Source organism: Chenopodium album, chromosome 1, assembly GCF_948465745.1.
Source record: "Chenopodium album chromosome 1, dcCheAlbu1.1, whole genome shotgun sequence".
Lineage (NCBI taxonomy): Eukaryota > Viridiplantae > Streptophyta > Magnoliopsida > Caryophyllales > Amaranthaceae > Chenopodium > Chenopodium album.
Window position 1 is genome coordinate 40,106,859 of NC_137834.1, and position 8,171 is coordinate 40,115,029.

Below are 8,171 nucleotides of genomic sequence, written 5' to 3' on the forward strand. Positions count from 1 at the left end.
CCTAGGCACTTGATTCAGACGGAATTCCTCAAGTGCCCCACCCTCTTCTTTGACTGTCTGAAGTTATTTGATCATAGCCGGATGAGTTGCCGCATAGTTTCCCTCATACTGGCTAACGACCAACTGTGAATCAGAGTAGGCGTCAATTTTCATTCCCCCTGCCGCCTTACACATACGGATACCGGCTAGCAGGGCTTCATATTCCGCCTCATTGTTAGAGGCCTGAAACTTGAACTGTAGTGCATACTCATATTTGTCCCCTTCAGGAGACTCGTAGATTACACCTGCACCACAGCCGTTCTTTGTAGAGCTCCCGTCTACATACACTTTCCAAACCTGATCTAGATTATCCGGAGCCACCGGACGGGTCATTTCAACAATGAAATCGGCAAACGCCTTACCTTTCACTGCCTTTCTTGGTTCGTAAGTGATTTCAAGACTTTGCATTTCAATAGCCCATTTCAACATTCTCCCGCATGACTCCAAGGTGGACATTGGCTGCTTGAGTGGCTGGTCGGTGCTAATCACCACCGGATGTGCCAGAAAGTAAGGCTAATTTTTGAATGCCATATACAAAGCAAGGCAAAATTTTTCAACCATGGGGTACCGGAGTTCAGCATGTTTGAGAACATGGCTAATGAAGTAAACCGGGAGCTGAACGCCGTCTCGCTCAGCAAGGAGAACGACACTAAGAGCATGATCTAAGACGGCTAAATACATGTACAACGTCTCCCTAGGCAAGGGACTGACAAGCCTAGGTAGAGAATGCAAATGTTCTTTTAACTTCTGGAATGCCGTCTTAGCATCGTCCCCCCATTCAAACCTGGTCTTCTTCCTAATTGCTTGGAAGAAGTAAAGGCATTTGTCGCCTGACCGGCTGAGGAACCTCCCCAAGGCGGCCAGGCAACCGGTGAGTCTCTGAACTTCCTAGACAGAACGGGGTGACTTCATGTCAATAACTGCCTGTATCTTTTCGGGGTTAGCCTCTATCCCCCTTTGATCAATCAGGAATCCGAGAAACTTCCCAGACTCAACACCAAAGACGCATTTCTTGGGGTTTAACATGACCTTATGCCGCTTGAGGGTGGTGAACGTTTCTCGGAGATCAACAAGGTGATCCGCTTGTTGCTTGGATTTGACTATCATGTCATCAATATACGCCTCCACACTCCTCCCAATTTGATTAATAAAGACCGTATTAATCATCCGTTGGAAAGTGGCAGGCGCATTTTTCAAGCCAAACGACATCATAGTATAACATAATAACCCCAAATTAGTGACGAAGGCTGTCTTCTCTTGATCTTTCTTCCAGAGGGGTATCTGATGGAAGCCAGAATAGGCATCCATAAAGCTCATCAAGGCGTGACCGGCTGTAGAGTCGACCAGACTGTCGATCTTTGGAAGCGGGTAACTGTCCTTTGGACACGCCTTGTTGAGGTCTGTGTAATCAACACACATGCTCCAGGTCCCATTCGGTTTCTTAACAAGGACCACATTGGCCACCCAGTCGAGGAAATTACAAGGCCGAATGAACCTGGCGTCTAGCAGCTTTTTTACTTTGGTAGCTGCCGCCTGACTTCTTTCCTCACCGTGGTTTCTTTTCTTTTGTCGGATGGGCTTCTTTTTGGGGTCCACGACGAGTTTGTGGACAGCGAGATCTGGGCTGACGCCTGGAATCTCTTCCACTTCAAAGTCAAAAATGTCTTTAAATTCTTTTAGTAGAAGGTGCAAGCTTGCACCTAGAGTAGCATAAGCAACCGTCCCAACCTTTACAGTACGCTCTGGACGGCTCTTCATCATCATCATTGTCCATCTTTCGAAGATGGCTCTTGGTGCCCCGGATGGTAGGGCCACCACATGAGAACCCGCCTGCTATTGTGTAGACTGGCTCCTTGTCGGTATCCGAGCTACTAGCAGGCTGGGGGGGTAGTCTTGGAGGACTGACCCTTGTTCTTCTTCTTTGCCACGGCTGGGGACTTAGAAATGTAGGACTTTAAAATCCCCTTGTCAACCAGACGGTCCAATGCCCGTTTAAGGCTGAAGCAGTCATTGGTGTCATGGCCAACTTCCTCATGGTATTGGCAGAATTTTTTTTTGTTCCTTGATTGAATGGAACTTTTCATTGGATTCGGCTTCTCTAGGGACAACCGGTCCTTAATTTCCATGAGGATGGAGTTGCAGTCCTTGTTAAACTCGTACTTAGGGACGTACGGTTTAAATTCTTTCTTTTTCTTCTGAGACGGCTGGTCAAAGTCACTAACCGCCCAGATTTCTTTTATTTTCTTGCTCTCTTCTTTATTTTTGGCCGGCTAAGCAGGTCGGCTGTCTTTTTGCCTGTCGGACTTCTTGGAATCCGACTGGCTACCAGGCGAGCAGAGGTCGGTTGCTTGAATGTAGCTTTCCGCCTCCCTTAGGGCCGCATGTAAAGTGAAAGCCCAATTTCTGACTAGGTCGAACTTAAAGGTCGACCCGTCTCTCAGACCCTTAAAAAAGTTTGTAAAAGCTACCTCATCAGACAGTCCTTGAATCTGAATTCTAATCAGATTGAACCGCCTGACATAGGAGCGCAACCCTTCTCTCTCCCCCTGCTTAATGGTGCTCAAGTCCAGGCTTGTTTTCTTGGCAAGGATGTTCATTGAGAAGTTGGAAGCAAACAGGAAGGCAAGCTTCCTGAAACTATCAATGGACCCGGCTGGCAAGTTGCCAAACCATTGTTGGGCAATGCCCTTCAATGTAGCCGGGAAGCATCGACACCAAGCGGCATCATCCAACCCCTGTAAGTACATGAGGTTGGTGTAAGCCATGAGGTGATCTTCCGGGTTGGTGGTACCATCATAGGTACCTACCAATACATTCTTAACCTTGGCCGGCTGTGCCGCCTCGGTTATCTCCCGGGTGAACGCGGAAGGTTGTTGATGTGAATTATTGATCCGAAAATCAACAAAACACAAGGGATATGTTTAAGTCTAATTCTATACAGGAAATCCACCAAGAATTAAACAAAAACTAAGATTAATCAATTAAGAATCCACCTAATTAATCAATCCAAACGAATGTTTTAACTAAAACAAGCAAAACAGCAATTGATCGCAATCAACCAAAACTCAAGTATGCAACTTAAGAAATAAATCTGAATATTAATCTATGTATATTTATTTGTGTGTTTACAGCCCTATTTATAAGACTTAGTTTACCTAGGAAGATTAGGACAAGTCCCTAATTCAATCCTAATTAAACTAGAATTCTAACTTGCTTGAAGAGCAAGCACCTTGGCGCACAAGCATACACCAAACTGATTTATTTTGCTAACTAACTGATTTTTAAAGCAACTAAATAAATAAATAAAAATTAAAGAATTAAATAAAGATTAAAGATCCTAATGCTTGAACCAAGAAAAACCCTTTCAAGTGAAAGGTAAAAACTTGTAAGCAAAATCTAAGTAAAGAAAATTCAAGAAAGTTCAAGAAAGTGAACTAGACTCCAAGAAAAGCCACTAAGCAAACCGTGGCTTTGCTTTGATATCCAAGAAAGTGTCCATGCAATGCTTGGCTTGAATCAATGTTTAGGGACAAGTTATCTTGATGCATGATAAGCAAATCTTCGAAGTTCTCCATGCTTAGACTTGCATCATCCTCCTCTTCTTCGAAAGAATTTGTCCTCAAATCTCGAAGTTCTTCATCAGGAATATACTTAGCCAAATCGCCAACATTGAATGTAGCACTAACTCCATATTCTCCCGGAAGTTCTAACTTATAAGCATTGTCATTGATCTTCTCAATAATCTTGAAAGGACCTTCACTTCTAGGCATCAACTTATTCTTGACAAATCTTCTATAGAATGAAGCTAGACCATGAAAAGACCTTACTTCACTCATATTAGTAGGAATAGGCCAAGTTTTAATAGCCTCTACTTTCAAATGATCAACTGAAACTCCATCTTTTGATACAACATAACCAAGAAAAGTAACACTAGGCACTAAGAAGTAGCATTTTTCAAGCTTAGCATAGAGTTTCTTCTCTCTTAACACTTCAAACACACTTGTTAGATGATTTAGATGATCATGCAAATTTTTAGAGTATATCAGAATATCATCTAAATAAACAACAACAAACTTGCCAAGGAAAGGTTTAAGTACCTCATGCATCAACCTCATGAAAGTGCTAGGTGCATTAGTGAGTCCAAACGGCATCACCAACCATTCATACAACCCTAACTTAGTCTTGAATGCTGTTTTCCACTCATCTCCTTCTCTCATTCGAATTTGATGATAACCACTCATAAGATCAATCTTAGAAAACAACTTTGAACCATGTAGTTCATCAAGTAGATCATCTAATCTTGGAATAGGAAATCGGTATTTGATAGTGATGTTATTCACACTCCTACTATCAATACACATGCGCCAACTCCCATCTTTCTTTGGGACAAGTAAAGTAGGCATGGCACAAGGGCTCATACTTTCCCTCACGTATCCTCTAGTCATAAGCTCTTCAATTTGCCTTTGCATCTCCTTTGTTTCTTCCGGATTACTTCTATAGGCTGCCTTATTAGGTAAGGGTGCTCCCGGAATCAAGTCAATTTGATGCTCTATCCCACGAATAGGAGGTAGTCCCGGAGGTAATTCCTTAGGAAAGACATCCTTGAATTCTTCTAAAACAGATTCCAATTCATACGGCCTCTTTGCTTGTTTATCTTGATCAATTCGAATCTCATTAGAAACAAGTATATATACCACATTGTTGCTGCAAATCTCTTTTTCTAATTCCCTCTCACTAATCAAATAAGAATTCTTCGAATTAGAGGTAACATTAGAAGACTTGTTGCATATTAAAGGTTTTAAAGCAACCGGTCTCTCTTTTTCTCCTTTACTCACAACATACACATTAGTCCTTCCATCAAACTTCACAAATCTATCATATTGCCAAGGACGGCCTAATAGTATATGACAAGCATCCATAGGACAGACATCACACAAAACTTTATCATGAAATTTACCAATTGAAAAGGAGATTAAGGCTTGTTTAGTTACCTTAACATCACTCGAATTATTAAGCCAATGAAGCTTATAAGGGCTTGGATGTTCAGTAGTTGGCCACTTCAATTTGTCTACCAAAGTAGTAGATACCACATTAGTGCAACTCCCCGTGTCTATGATCATGTCACACAACCTATCTTCTACCTTGCACCTTGTAAGAAAGATTTTCTCCCTTTGATTGTTTTCCATAGGTACGGTTTTAGAGTGTAGCGCCCTTCTAAGAACCAAACTTTGACCATGAGTCTCGGGATCAATTTCGTCAATATGCCCCTCCTCTTCTTCAAAGTTTTCCTCTTCGTTCTTTTCTTCATAGTCACTACCCTGCTCACACTTAGCTTGTTCTTGTTCCCACTCTTGAGCAGTCATTACTCTTTTTGATGGACAATTAGTTGCAATGTGACCAACACTACCACACTTGAAGCACTTCCTATCTTCAACAAGCTTTTTAGGAGCTTCAAATTTTGATTTAGTCTCCTTGTAGTTCGAACTAGAACCACTTTTCTCCAAGCTGTTCTTCTCAAAAGGTTTAGTGAAACCCTTTACAAAGGACTTAGTGTACGTCCCTTTCTTCCCCTTTATCTGTTTTTCAACTTTCAAAGCTACCTTGCAAACATCCTCAAAGGACCAATATTGTTGCAATTCAACTTTTTCAGCAATATTATCATTCAACCCCGAAATAAATCTAGCAATCTTATGCTCAACAATCTCTTCTAAGCCACATAGCATGCATAACTTTTCAAATTCACCAATATAATTCTCAACAGTCATAGAATTTTGTTTAAAAAGTTGCATCTTAAGATAAACATCTTGAATATAATCACTAGGTACGAACCTTTTTTTCATGTGCTTCTTGAGTTGTTCCCAAGTTGAGATTCTTGCACGCCCCTCCTTATGCCTCTTCTTCTTTAGATTATCATACCAAAGACTAGCATAACCGGTCAGTTTTAATTCAGCCAATTTGCATCTTTTCCTTTCATCATACTCCTTGTAATCAAAGAGTGTCTCGGCCCTTCTAATCCACTCAAAGTATTTTTCAGGTTCATTCATACTCCCATTGAATTCGGGAAGATCTAATCGAAGGTTCCTATCATCATCCTTTGGTCTATCTCTTCTCCTAGGCCTTGGTGATTCATCACTTGAGGAATAATTATTTCGTGGCCTCCTTGGGTTCCTCCTTGGTTGTTCTTCCTCACTTGAACCAGAATTAGGGTTAGAATTCCCTTTCCTTGAAGAATCTCCAGCACGAGTATCAAGCCTTTTTAATATCTCATCCATCCTTGCTGCCAACTCGTCAATTCGCCTATCTCTTCTAAGATTTTGAACCTGTTCTAAGGTTAATCCCCTTGGAACTTGTGGAACCTCCTCGTCACTCATGATTCCTACACAAACCAAGTCAGTTTATGCAAAAATCTTGATTAAAAGATCGAATCTTGAAGGAAAACTAGGCAACACAAAAACCGGACTCCCATCCGCAAATCAGTGCACAAACACCAAAAGTTTGAAGCTGTGTAGAACGCGTTACTCAACTAAAAGTTATGAAATTTTATATGGTGATAGCTGGACGTTTTTAGAGTTCAATGCAAAAAGAATCACGTAAAAATTCCCAGCCAATTGTTCCCAGTTTAATTTTTGCCGAAGTTGCGCAAACCTGGCTCTGATACCAAAGATGATGTGAATTATTGATCCGAAAATCAACAAAACACAAGGGATATGTTTAAGTCTAATTCTATACAGGAAATCCACCAAGAATTAAACAAAAACTAAGATTAATCAATTAAGAATCCACCTAATTAATCAATCCAAACGAATGTTTTAACTAAAACAAGCAAAACAGCAATTGATCGCAATCAACCAAAACTCAAGTATGCAACTTAAGAAATAAATCTGAATATTAATCTATGTATATTTATTTGTGTGTTTACAGCCCTATTTATAAGACTTAGTTTACCTAGGAAGATTAGGACAAGTACCTAATTCAATCCTAATTAAACTAGAATTCTAACTTGCTTGAAGAGCAAAGCACCTTGGCGCACAAGCATACACCAAACTGATTTATTTTGCTAACTAACTGATTTTTAAAGCAACTAAATAAATAAATAAAAATTAAAGAATTAAATAAAGATTAAAGATCCTAATGCTTGAACCAAGAAAAACCCTTTCAAGTGAAAGGTAAAAACTTGTAAGCAAAATCTAAGTAAAGAAAATTCAAGAAAGTTCAAGAAAGTGAACTAGACTCCAAGAAAAGCCACTAAGCAAACCGTGGCTTTGCTTTGATATCCAAGAAAGTGTCCATGCAATGCTTGGCTTGAATCAATGTTTAGGGACAAGTTATCTTGATGCATGATAAGCAAATCTTCGAAGTTCTCCATGCTTAGACTTGCATCAGTTGTTCACCCAGGCGAAGCAGACGAAGCTGCCAGTCCAGTGGCTGGACATTGTGATATGCCGCCTAACCTCCAAAGATGGCCGGCTGCTTGAAATGAGGGGGATACTGACCGTAGACCTGAGATGGTACATACGGTACAGTTCCTATCATCTGAGGGCTAGAATGGACGATATTACCGCCTGTCTGGCTCTCATGCAGGGAAAGTGCATTCCCTGCAGAGGTGTTGTTGAAGCTGTTAGGAAAGTTCGACGTAGAAGCCGACTCAGACAACTGTTGATTTCTCTTTCGGTTGATGATTTCCCGTGCATCAAGAGTTAATTTTTTACTTCCCACTGGCTGTTGAGTCCGGCGGGTATTGTTGAAATTCCTCTTAGGAAGAAGAATTTTGGACCAATCAATGGTCCCGGCTGCCTTCTCCTTTAGATGAGGAGTGGGCTGCCGATCTCTGACTGACTTGGAAGTCTTCTTGACCGTCTGACCCCTACTTGGGTCAGCCCGGCTCTTAGTGATTAGTTCTTTAATTTCACCCTTGAAACTTGTCATGAATCTCATGAGTTCGTCTCGGGTGACAGGTGCTGATCCAGCTGCCGTATGGGTTTCCCCTTCCTGCTGCCCAGGGGGTCGATTTGCACCCGCCTGGGAGGCACCCCGCTCTAGAGTCTCTCTGGGCCGGATGCGCTTGGTTATCAGAGAGCCATCATCGGCTGTATAGGTTTCGACCTGAGGATCTTCATCCTCCTGGTCTGTAA